Source organism: Drosophila hydei, unplaced genomic scaffold (assembly GCF_003285905.1).
Source record: "Drosophila hydei strain 15085-1641.00,03,60 unplaced genomic scaffold, DhydRS2 tig00008145-arrow-arrow-pilon, whole genome shotgun sequence".
Classification (NCBI taxonomy): Eukaryota; Metazoa; Arthropoda; class Insecta; order Diptera; family Drosophilidae; genus Drosophila; species Drosophila hydei.
In genome coordinates, this window is record NW_022045850.1 from 45,392 (window position 1) to 57,792 (window position 12,401).

Genomic DNA, 12,401 nt, shown 5'->3' on the forward strand with positions numbered 1-12,401 from the left:
GCGCAACGGTTCCCCTGACAGTTTAACATGTGGAATTTTATTATCAATTAACGCAAAAGTTTGAATTAGGTGAAATGGCCACAATGTTTTGAATGATTGCGGCCGTACATTATTTTACCTATGCTTTATAATATACTTGCATAGAGACTTGAGCATATATTCTGCAGCGGTGGCTAAAAACTTGTGTGGCGTATTGTGGTAAGCATTTGTAAAACATTTAAATAATCTGTACTGCATGGCAGACTATAAGCAACACACTTGTAAATTGTGGTGTGGTGGGTTATTCCTTCGCTATTAAAAGAAAAAGCATATGACGCAATACTGCTGAGAAGCACAACTCGGGTAATCAAAATCGGTTGTCAAATTTATCTATATTAGGCTATTATCATAAGCTATAATAAGCAAGATGAATATTTAACACCATGAATGTATTCTTTTACGGCGAACACGATCATTCAAACATAAATAATAAAGTTCAATGCGTGTGCTTGGTGATTTTAAGAGTAATGAGAACCATGAGTGCTGGAAGCAACATAATTTATAACGACTAATCATGTACAGGATAATCTTGATTGGATTTACAATCAGTTTTGGATCACTCGTTATATTTAGCATTCTGAGCACAAAGTATTTGCATGTGCTAACTAGCGTTTTACGATGGTTGGGTAAGATGTAAATAAAACACATCATCTTTTATAATTTAATATTATTTATTTTTTTTCATATTGCATTCTCTTCAACGATATGCATTGCCTTCAAGATGCATTGTACTTATGGGGCAAGAGGACACCCAGTTGCCGTAAACTTTTACGGCATTCCATCATTGTTTGGCGCATGTGCATACTCGCTCATGTGTCACCATTCGTTGCCCAGTTTAGTGGCTCCAATTAAAACCAAGTCAATGATTGCCAAAATTCTTTCATACGATTACATTTTAATTTGCACGCTTTACATAGTGCTCGCGATTTCAGGTGTTTTGCGTTTGAGCACAGTGAAGATCTTTACACATGGAATTGTATGCCTTAGATGTTACAACTGATTTTTTATCGTCATTTTTCATTGGTATCAATTATTTTCTTTCCTTTTTCCTGTATTTACGTTATCTACTAGTTATCCACTTATTGCTAATACCCTTAAAAAGGATCTTTAAACTTTGAGTCGAGGCAGACCCCACAAAGTATATATATTCTTGATCAGGACAACAAGCCGAGTCGATTGAGCCCTGTCCGTCTGTCTGAATTTGCATTTCTACCAAGCCAATAGAATATGTAGATCATTTGCTGAAAATTTCATTAAATAACCATATTATCCATAAATAAATGACCATATAAATGTAAATAACCATATAACCATTAAATTTCATTCGTTGATAGCCAACAATTATGAAGTCAGTCATTGATGTACTTGCATTTTGCACTTTGACTTAGAATAACTAGAACAGCTGACGTGATAAGACGGTTAAAGTTTCAGATTGCAATCTCCCAAGTTTAGTTGCCTTCTATTATTAATTTATGATCACTAAATAAATATTTTAATAAATAAATATTTAATATATAATATATAACGAGCGACTGTGAGCCTGAATTTAAACACATGATGGGAATTATCTTTCCTGAATCTGTCAGGTCATTTGTGTTACATCTAAGCTATAGCAAGCAATGATAACTGCCTCCTGTATTTTTGCACTCCTTGTGCATATTCCTCCTGCAAGAATTGGTCACATTGTGATCACACTCAGAAAAAACAATCAGGTAAGAGTATTCTAGTCGATACTACCCGAATAGGAGACATCATTGTGTCTGCCTAGACAGGTTATTTGAAATAATCTTGATGCATTTTCATAAAACATTCCCATTTCCAATGTGTTTAGGGTATGCAAAAGTAAGTTTTGATGACCCATTCCTTGAAAGGTAACACATAAATTATTTAGGAACGCAAATTTTCGTCAGAGCAGGGACCGATTGCGAATACGACAGTGTAAAAGGTTATCTAAGTACGCGAATCGAATACGAGTAACCACGATAGAACAAAACGTTTCTAAGTGCGTGTAATCATTAATCGACACGATAAGGCAAAACGAATCTTACGTGGTCAATTCGAGCTTGTAGTGAATCAGACTCCCGCTATCGTCACTCGTAGTCAAAACCAAATCGCAGCTACAGTTGGCGCAACGCTTTGTATGATCCGTTCGCAGAACACATCTTAAAATAACGTATGAATCGCTGAACCGCGTTTTGGGGATACCAAAAGTGATTAATTCGGCATCAAAATGAGTAATTAAGTAAAAATAAATTGAAAACAAGTAAGAAAACTCTGATCCCAGTCCTCTGAGTTTTTTAATGTTTTCCGTAGTTTGTATCGAGTATTCAAAAAAAAAGAAAACAAATAGAAAACGACATTATTTGCACAACGTGCACCAACTCTACCAAAACCGCCACTTCATAATTAAAAAAAAAATAAAACAATAAAAAATCTTTCATCTCCACCGGTATCGAACCCAGGACCTAGCTGCATACTATCGCTGCCTCTACCAACGCGTCCATTGTACTGCTTGCGCAAAAAGTTGCAAATTTGATTATAAGTAGCAGCTAATAATTCAGAACAATTCAATCGCAATTTCAATTCTGGGAATAGAAAAGAATACACGCATTTGAATGTATGTGTGCACACGCATAGGAAAAAGGCGTGCGCGTGGCGTTGCGATATGTGCTTTTGCAAATTGGCCAAACGTTTTTGTTTAATAACTTCTGTTTTACCTAATGGATTTTGATGAAATGTTCAGCATATGATCTACATATTCTTTTGGTTTGGTAGAGATGCAAACTTCTTCACATAATGCCCCTATTTCCAACTAAACTTAAATATTAACAATTTGGGGAAATTTGTAGCTGGTACCCAAAATCCAACAAACATCAAAATTGCATAAAACATACATCAAACTAAATACAAAATTTGGAATCTCTAGCTCTTAAGACGTCCGAGACTTAATTTATTAACTGAATTTCAATCATGTTTTTATTCGGTAACAATTAAACGTGAATAGTTATCGAATATCTTATAGATGCTGAGATCGACGCGTTCACACAAACGACTCGGCTTGTCGTCCTGATCAAGAATAGGGGATCAGGGTATAATAATGATTGTAAGACATATGATATATATGGGCTTATAATCTATGAAAGAACACCTTGAGAAGCTTGGCAGTAATTTGAATACGATATTGAAGTCAAATTGTAATCTTTATTACAAGAAGCCCCTTCCAATGCAGCCAGGCGACCTACGCCAAATGTTGAGGAGCACAATCCAAGCCAAAGATTTGATATATTTGCCACAGCCGACTCCATTTTATCGCAGTCTGAAATTTGTTCTCCAAAATGACATAAAACGAAATTGCAGTGAATTAATATCCATTTAATATCATGTATTCTCGACTCTTGCTTTCTCTTAAACTCTTTTCTCGTCTATTATAATTTTTAAAAATGTTTTTCTTTTGTATTGAGTTCTGGTTACCTTTTTAAAAAAATTTTTAATGGGTCCTTCAGTTCTTCTCTCTTAAAATATAGTGTGGCAGATTTTCAGTCGGTGCCCGACTAGGAGATACCCTGATCCCAGTCCTATCTGCGTTCTTTAATTTTTACCGTAGTTTTTATCGAGTATTCAAAAAAAACCAAGTATGAAAGCTCTAGTCAGGGCTCCCGACTAGGAGATATCCTGATCCCAGTCATATCTGCATTTTTTAATATTTTCCTTAGTTTGTATCGAGTACTAAAAAATAAAAAAAAAAAATAAAATAAAAATCGACATTACGACACCTAGATTCGAACCCACAATTTTTACGCAACACGCACCAAACACCACCAACACCGCCACTTCATAATTAGGAAATAAAACAATAAAAAATTCCCCATCAACACCAGGCTACGAACAAGGGATTAACCTCTTACGAGCGCCGTCTCTACCAACGCAGCCACTGCACTGCTCGTTAAAGCAGTTTCAAATTTGAACTTAAGCACAATTCAAATACAATTTCATTTCTTCGAATAAAGAAGAAGGAATACCTTTTATTGTTTATTATATTTTAATTATAAAGTGGCGGTTTTGGTAGCGTTGGCGTACGTCGCGTAAACAATTTGGATTCGAACTACTGTATTGACTATTCAATACAAACTACAGATAATATTAAGAAACGCGGATATGACTGGGATAAGTGTTTCTCTTAGTCGGGCACCCCGACTAGAGCTTTCTTACTTGTTTGTTTTTTTAAATATTCGATACAAACTATGGAAAACCTATTAAAACTCGCAGATAGGACTGGGATCAGGGTATCTCCTAGTCGGTCACCCCGACTAGAGTTTCCTTACTTGTCTTCTTATCTTTATCATTATTATTTAAATTTATTTATTTTTGTCTTCAGTACACATTCATTTCTAGCGTTATCTACTCCATCTTCCGTTTTCATTTATTTTGTTTTCTCTTCTGTTGTCTCCGGAATGTTTCTTCTCCTCGTCTTTTTACTTATTTTACTTTTCTGCATTGGTATAAGCCTGTTGGTAAATGATATAAACACACAAGTTGAGATTGAAATCCGCATTTCTTACATTTAATCTTATACTAATTTAATATTAAATGTCTATATCATAATATATTACATTTACATGAAAAAGGCTGAATGTAAATTCATTTTCTCACTATATTTAAATGAAAAGATTAATTCGTAATAATTTTATTTTCGAATTGGTTGCAAAATAATCTACTGAACCGGAAATATATGATTATTTATCTATGTAGTTAATTCTTTTTGATTTTGTAATTTTTTCATAAGAACAATATGGAAGCTCGTATATATTCAAGGGTTAAAAAGCAACACCTTCTGCACCAGTCATGTGGGGTATCGTGATTTTATTAGTACATTTAGTTTGTACGTTAGCCACCTACCTAATGAGACATACGGTATATATACTGTACATATAGTTATGCTGCGGTAGCTCACAGGCAAAGAATATTTTTATATAAAATGGAAAATCAGGGTATAATGGTTTTGTGCAAATGTATGCAACAGACAGAAGGAGACGTGGCAGACCCCATAAAGTATATATATTCTTGATCAGGACGACAAGCCGAGTCGATTGAGCCTTGTCCATCTGTCTGTCCGTATGTGTGAACGCGTCGATCTCAGCATCCATAAGAGCTAGAGACTTTTTAGGTCCGTATATAGCAGGAGGAGGCGTGACGTATTCAGTTTTTATTTTATGCAATTTTGATTTTTGTTGGATTTTGGATACCGACTCCAAATTTACCCAAATTCTTTAAATTTAAGCTCAGTTGGAAATAGGGCCATTATGTGAAGGCGTTTGCATCTCAACCAAGCCAATAGAATATGTAGATAATATGCTGAAAATTTAATTAAAATCCATTAAGTAAACAGAGGTTATTAAACAAAACGATTGGCCAATTTGCAAAAGCAAATGTCAGCAGCGCCACGCGCACGAATTCATTAGAATTATTATTCATTGAAATGCTTGTATTCTTTTCTATTCGAAGAATCGAAATTGCGATTAAATACTGCTTGAATTATCAGCTGTTACTTAAGTTCAAATTTACCATTTTTTGCAAGCATTGCAGTGGCTGTGTTGGTAGAGGCGACGATCGTAAGTAATAATATATGGGTTCGAGCTCGGCGGGGAGAATACGCTTTTTATTGTTTCTTCATTTTTATACCCTGATCCCATTAAAAATGGGAAATCAGGGTATAATGGTTTTGTGCAAATGTATGTAACAGGCAGAAGGAGGCGTGGCAGACCCCATAAAGTGTATATATTCTTGATCAGGATGACAAGCCGAGTCGATTGAGCCCTGTCCGTCTGTCTGTCCGTCCGTCTGTCCGTCCGTCCGTCTGTCCGTCTGTCCGTCTGTCCGTATGTGTGAACGCGTGGATCTCAGCATCTATAAGAGCTAGAGACTTGAAATTTTTTTTGTAGGTCCGTGTATAGCACGCGCAGGTCAAGTTTGTTTCAAATATTCGATAAATATTCGCATTTAATTGTTATCGAATAAAAACATTATTGAAATGCAGTAAATAAATTATATTTCGAAAGTCTTAAGAGCTAGAGCCTCCTAATTTTGTATTTAGTCTTATGTATATTTTATGCAATTTTGATTTTTGTTAGATTTTGGATGCCGGCTCCAAATTCCCCCAAATTCTTAGAATTTAAGTTTAGTTGGAACTAGGGCCATTATGTGAAATCGTTTGCATCTCGACCAAGCCAATAGGGTATGTAGATCATTTCATTAAAATCTATTAAGTAAAACAGAAGTTATTAAACAAAACGTTTGGGCAATTTGCAAAAGCACATGTCAGCAGCGCCACGCGCATGCATTTTTCCTATGCGTGTGCACACATACATTCAAATGCGTGCATTCTTTTCTATTCCAAGAATTGAAATTGCGATTGAATTGTGCTGAATATTAGCTGCTACTTATGTTTAAATTTGCAACAGCGTGCTTAACAAGGGCAGTGGCTGCGTTGGTAGAGGCGCAGCTCGTATGTAGATTGGTCCCGGTTCGAGATCAGTGGGGATGAAAAATTTTTTATTGTTTTATTTTTTTTTTAATTATGAAGTGACGGTGTTGGTAGAGTTTGTGCACGTTGCGCAAATAATCCGGGTTCGAAACCTGGTCTCGCAATGTCGATTTTTGTTTTCTTTTTTTTTTAATACTCGATACAAACTACGGAAAATATTAAAAAACTCAAAGGACTGGGATCAGGGTATCTCCTAGTCGGGCACCCCGACTAGAGCTTTCTTACTTGTTTAATTATGAGGTGGCGGTGTTGGTAGAGTTTGTGCACGTTGCGTAAACAATTTGGGTTCGAGTATTGGTGTCGTAATGTAAGTTTTTATTTTTTTTCACTAAATTTACTTGTTTTAAATGCACTTATCAAGTATCACCCTCTTGAAGACTTGAAAGCTTGTTTCAAATATTCGATAAATGTTACCGTTTGAATGTAATGGATTAATAACGTTATTGAACTTCTGTTATTAAATTCAGTTAGAGATAGACTGTCCAAATTGAACGTTTAATTTTACTTATATTTTACAGAATTTTAATTATATTTATATTTTGGATACCAATACTTAGTTGCTACATATTGAATATATAGATCAAGTGCTGAAAACTTCTATTAAAGTGACTCAGAAAATAAATTGGTTGATTAATTGGCAAGGGCTCGAGCCAATGTTGGGCGGTGCTTACATATTACCTGCATCCTTGTTTGAAATAGAATCGCAATCACTATTGAATTGTATTTGAGTCAGAGCTTATACCTGTATGATACATACATATACGGCATGCTTCAGAGTATCGCCTAATTGGGCACACTCGACTAGAATTTTCTTATTTGTTTTTCAGTAAATTAAACAGAAAATAGAAAAAAAAGTATATTGGTTTTGTACAATGTCCGTCTTGCTGTATAAACTGAAAGGATTTCGCCCTATTTAAGCTCGTGTATAAAAATTCGCTTAACAATATACAGCAAACTCGAAAAAAACTATATCTTCTACAGTTTTACAATTAGAAACTTAAAAATAATTTATATACTATGTACCTCCATTATATATATTATATACCCACCGGGGCTTTCGTAAACTAGCTAAACTAACCAAATTGTAGGGGGATCACTTCCCATATTGATAGACTTATAAGAATTATGTTTCGCCCATTACGGCGGTGCCAATCCGAATTTTCTGAGCTGTGACCGTGGCTTATGTATCTCAATAGTTTCTAATGCTTGGACTCATATAAAATTCATCATCTGTCTCTTCAATTTCATCAGTTTCCGCAGTAAATTGAACTATATCTCTTAAGGTTTGTTATTTAATTTTTTTGTTATATATTGTTTATGTTATAAATTAATAACATTGGCCCTCTTCTATTGAAATAATAGTGAAACTTTCTTTTCTGGTCGATTCGAACCTTGGATTACATATTATTGACGCAATAATGCCATCGACATCGGCTCTTAAAATACGAATATTGATATCGCTATAGTCGAAATGACTGTACAAGTAAATTGGTAAACGATTGCTTATGACCCAAACGCCTTGCCTCTGCTCATGATCAATTTTTATGACGTTAGGAAATTGAATCAACGTTTCATTTTCTAAATTCTCAAGAATATCCAAATTGGATATTTTATATGGTTTGAACGTGTCCCAACAACCAACATTATCGTGATGTATTTGGATAAAGGACAAAATGCCGTTTCGAGCGATGCCAGATGTGGAAGATTGGTCATTTAAACCTCGATCGCCAATCGAAATAAATTACTTAAGTGTATCCACAGTGCCGTTAGTCCAACGGGATTCATCCAGTAGTAGATCTGTCGACACCATGAATTCCTGATAGCTTGCCATTGGATGAAAGTAAACACTCAATCCGAACTTTTGGGTCCATTCGATAGGCGCATGTCGAATGTGCCGTCTAACCATTGAAACTTTAAGCCGTAGACATTGAAATTCAATGCCAAAGGATTGGGTGAAAAATTATAATTTGGCACACGACAGCTCATGTTCTTTACTAAACTCTATAGACAACAATGCCAAATCTCCAGACGTCTGTAACAAACACGTGGCCACGAAGGCCACAATTTTGGGTGGACAGATCTGATTTAATTTAACCATAGCATTTACAATTCCAGAATCTATAGCCCATAACCGATTCCATTGCACATCAACAGCGGTGCGATATACGGATATCAACTTAGAGCAATCCGTATAGTAGGGGCTGCTGTGTGCTTGCCATGATGGATAGGGCTTTACCGGTGGACTTACCTCATTTGTTGGATATGTGACTGTGACTAAGATAGCCGGAATACCATCCTTCCAGCACGGTGTTGTTATAAAAAACCAAATACCATACACATCCATACCTATTAGTAAATTATTCTTCGAGATAAAAACGCTAGAGTTAAAAATATATATACCTTTAAATATGTTATATGTTATAAAAATCATGTTTAGTTGTGAACGGTTCAAAAAATAAATTATTCCCGGTGCCATGCATGGTGAATTCGGATGTAGCGCGAGTTACAAGTTGGGGATGACCAAGGTGGACTCCAGTTACGAATTAGTAGACCAATATCCCGTGTAGCGCCTTGTTGGGAAGGTTTTCTTTTTTTATATATAATTGTAATGAGTAGAATATAACGTCTGCTTGTTTCTTGATCTCAAACTAGACTCACTGTCATTTTAGTCAACAGAAATATATATAACTAGCCCTAAACCAAGCTAGCTGTATCGTATGATTATGTTTCTGTGTCGCGACATCCTGCCCAAAGCTGATGTTGCAGTTTCGCGACATAGTATCGGTCAAGTTTAGCTCACACGATTTAGAGAACTGTTTATGCAGCACCAAGGCGAGGCGGCATCTCAAAGGAGACTGAGATGGTAACTCCTCCCCCCTAGTATGGAGCGACGGCCATAACGATGCTACAGTTGTAAGTCCGACTGAATGTGTTTCCATCGGGGTGAACAAAATTTTGTTGGTTCTACAGGTCCAGCAGATGCCAATTATAGCGGATAATTTATTCGTTGCCGATATCTCTAATGTCGCATGTTGTCATTTCTTCATTTAGAATGCCCTTAAGGCATTGTGGGTCGATTGTTGGAGTTGTGTTAAGATATACGTTTGATGGACTTTGGGACATTTGTTTGTTATTTGTTTGATTAGGCCTACTTGGTTATGTATTACATATTTTGGTAACATTAATATTTTTGTCTTATTAATAGGTAGAGGAATAATGTGCAATAACACATAATTGTTTTTATCAAATATTGGTATGTTAATTTTAAAGGTTACAGTTTTTATACCCTGATCCCATTAAAAATGGGAAATCAGAGTATAATGGTTTTGTGCAAATGTATGCAACAGGCAGAAGGAGACGTGGCAGACCCCATAAAGTATATATATTCTTGATTAGGACGACAAGTCGATTGAGCCTTGTCCGTCTGTCCGTCTGTCCTTATGTGTGAACGCGTGGATCTCAGCATCTATAAAAGCTAGAGACTTGACATTTTTTTTTGTAAGTCCGTGTATAGTACGCGCAGGTCCAGTTCGTTTCAATTATTCGATAACTATTCGCATTTAATTGTTATCGAATAAAAACATTATTGAAATGCAGTAAATAAATTATATCTCGAACGTCTTAAGAGGTAGAGCCTCCAAATTTTGTATTTAGTATATTTATGTATATTTTATGCAATTTTGATTTTTGTTGGATTTTGGATACTGGCTCAAAATTTCCCCAAATTCTTAAAATTTAAGTTTAGTTGGAACTAGGGCCATTATGTGAAGGCGTTTGCATTTCAACCAAGCCAATAGGATATGTAGAGCATATGCTGAAAATTTCATGAAAATCCACACAAAACGTTTGGCCAATTTGCAAAAGCACACGTCAGCAGCGCCACGCACACGCATTTTTGCTATGCGTGTGCACACATACATTCAAATGCGTGTATTCTTTTCTATTCCAAGAATTGAAATTGCGATTGAATTGTGCTGAATTATTAGGTGCTACTTATGTTCAAATTTGCGATTTTTTAGAAGGGCAGTGGCTGCGTTGGTAGAAGCGTCGCTTGTATGCAGCTTGATCCGGGGTTCGAGACCAGTAGAGATGAAACATTTTTTATCGTTTTATTTTTTTTTTAAATTATGAAGTGGCGGTGTTGGTGTTGGTGTGCACGTTGCGCAAATAAGCCGGGTTCGAAACCTGGTCTCGCAATGTCGATTTTTATTTGTTTTCTTTTTTTTTGAATACTCGATACAAACTACGGAAAATTTTAAAAAACTCAGAGGACTGGGATCAGGGTATCTCCTAGCCGGGCACCCCGACTAGACGTTTCTTACTTGTTTTATATTTTACTTGTGTTAATTTTGTCTTGACTGAATTAATAATTTCGCCTGCAAATTTTTAAGATCATTTAACGCTATTTCGAATTTGTTTACATTATCAATTTAATCTTGTAGGTTAATTTATTTTTAATTAATTAAATATTTATGTGAAATTAAAATTTTTGCGTTTCCAAGATTTTTTTGTGCCACCTTAACATTATCCGTTAAATGTTGAATATTTATGCGGTAGTCTGTAAGATGTTGTATAGTTAATGTATTTTTTCTTAGTTTTTTCTTTACTTTAGATCTTTTGGTTCTTCCTGGTTTCTCTGCTAAATAAATGGGTTTTGCCTTGGAACACCTCATATGTAGTATATTTAGTCCCTGAGTGTATAGCGTTGTTGTATGTAATAAAAGATTCAGTCAGGGTCTCGTCATGATCGCAAGTTATTTGTTCTTCTTTCTTTTTATTTACGATGATTCGGTACATTTCAGTCAGTGTTGAATGTAGCCCCTCTACTGTGGAATTGCTCGAGGATTGTTGAAAAGAGGTTGTATAGTTGAATATTGTATTGGTCACAGAAATCTTTGAAAATTTTTCCGGCAAACTCCTGGCCTTGGTCGCAAACTACTTTTTGTGGGATTCCAAAAAGTCCCATAAAATTTTTCATGGATCTGACTATATTGAGACTATCCCGAGCTGGGATTGTAAAGCCTGAGGCAAATTTGGAAAATTTGTCGACAATAGTCAAAATGGACTTAGTGTTTATGGTATAGTGGTCTATATGGAGAATTTGCATGGGAATTCTGAAGGAATTTCTGTTTCTTGGTATATGAGCTTTTGCGGCTGTCTGTCGTATTTCAAAGTTTAGCATATATCGCAGTCATTGATAACTTTAGAAATTAATGTTTTCAATTGTGGTGAGTAGATTTTTATTTTTAGGTGAGCTAAAATTTCATCGATCCCTCTGTGGTTACTATCTTTGTGATATTTTTGAATTTCTACTTCAAGTTTAGTTATTTCCGTTATATCTTCTAATAGGTTTGTACATCTTATTATTTTGTGGCATCCGCCACAACGTTTTCAGATCCTTTTTTATAAGAAATCTCATAACCGTACTCTAGTAGTTGGAGTTTCCAACGAACTAATCTTGAGTTTGGTTCCTTAAAACTTATCATGATCTGTAACGATTTTGAACTTTTGACCGAATAAATAGGGTCGGAAGTGTTTCGTTGCCCAAATAATCGCTAACATCTCTTTCTCAACAGTGGAGTAGTTTAACTCTATATCAGTAAGGGTTCGACTAGCGAACGCAATCGGTCTTTCGTTGTTATATTAACCTTGTGATAACACGGGACTAATTGTCACATTACTCGCATCGGTTGTAAGGGTGAATGGTTTGTCAAAGTTGGGGTATTGTAGTAGCGGGTCATTACAGTGTCTTATTTTTATTTTTACTGCACTGCACACTGCACACTTTATTTTTACTGCACTCTTTCCTTTTAGCTGTTGG

At 35.6% G+C, this 12,401-nt stretch overlaps 2 pseudogenes; one reads left to right on the forward strand and one right to left on the reverse strand.

Moving 5' to 3' along the window:
- The first annotated feature begins 328 nt into the window (after positions 1-328).
- Positions 329-3,986, forward strand: LOC111597409 (annotated as a pseudogene).
- A 3,921-nt stretch (positions 3,987-7,907) lies between these two features.
- On the reverse strand, positions 7,908-8,600 carry LOC111597410 (annotated as a pseudogene).
- Positions 8,601-12,401: the final 3,801 nt, after the last annotated feature.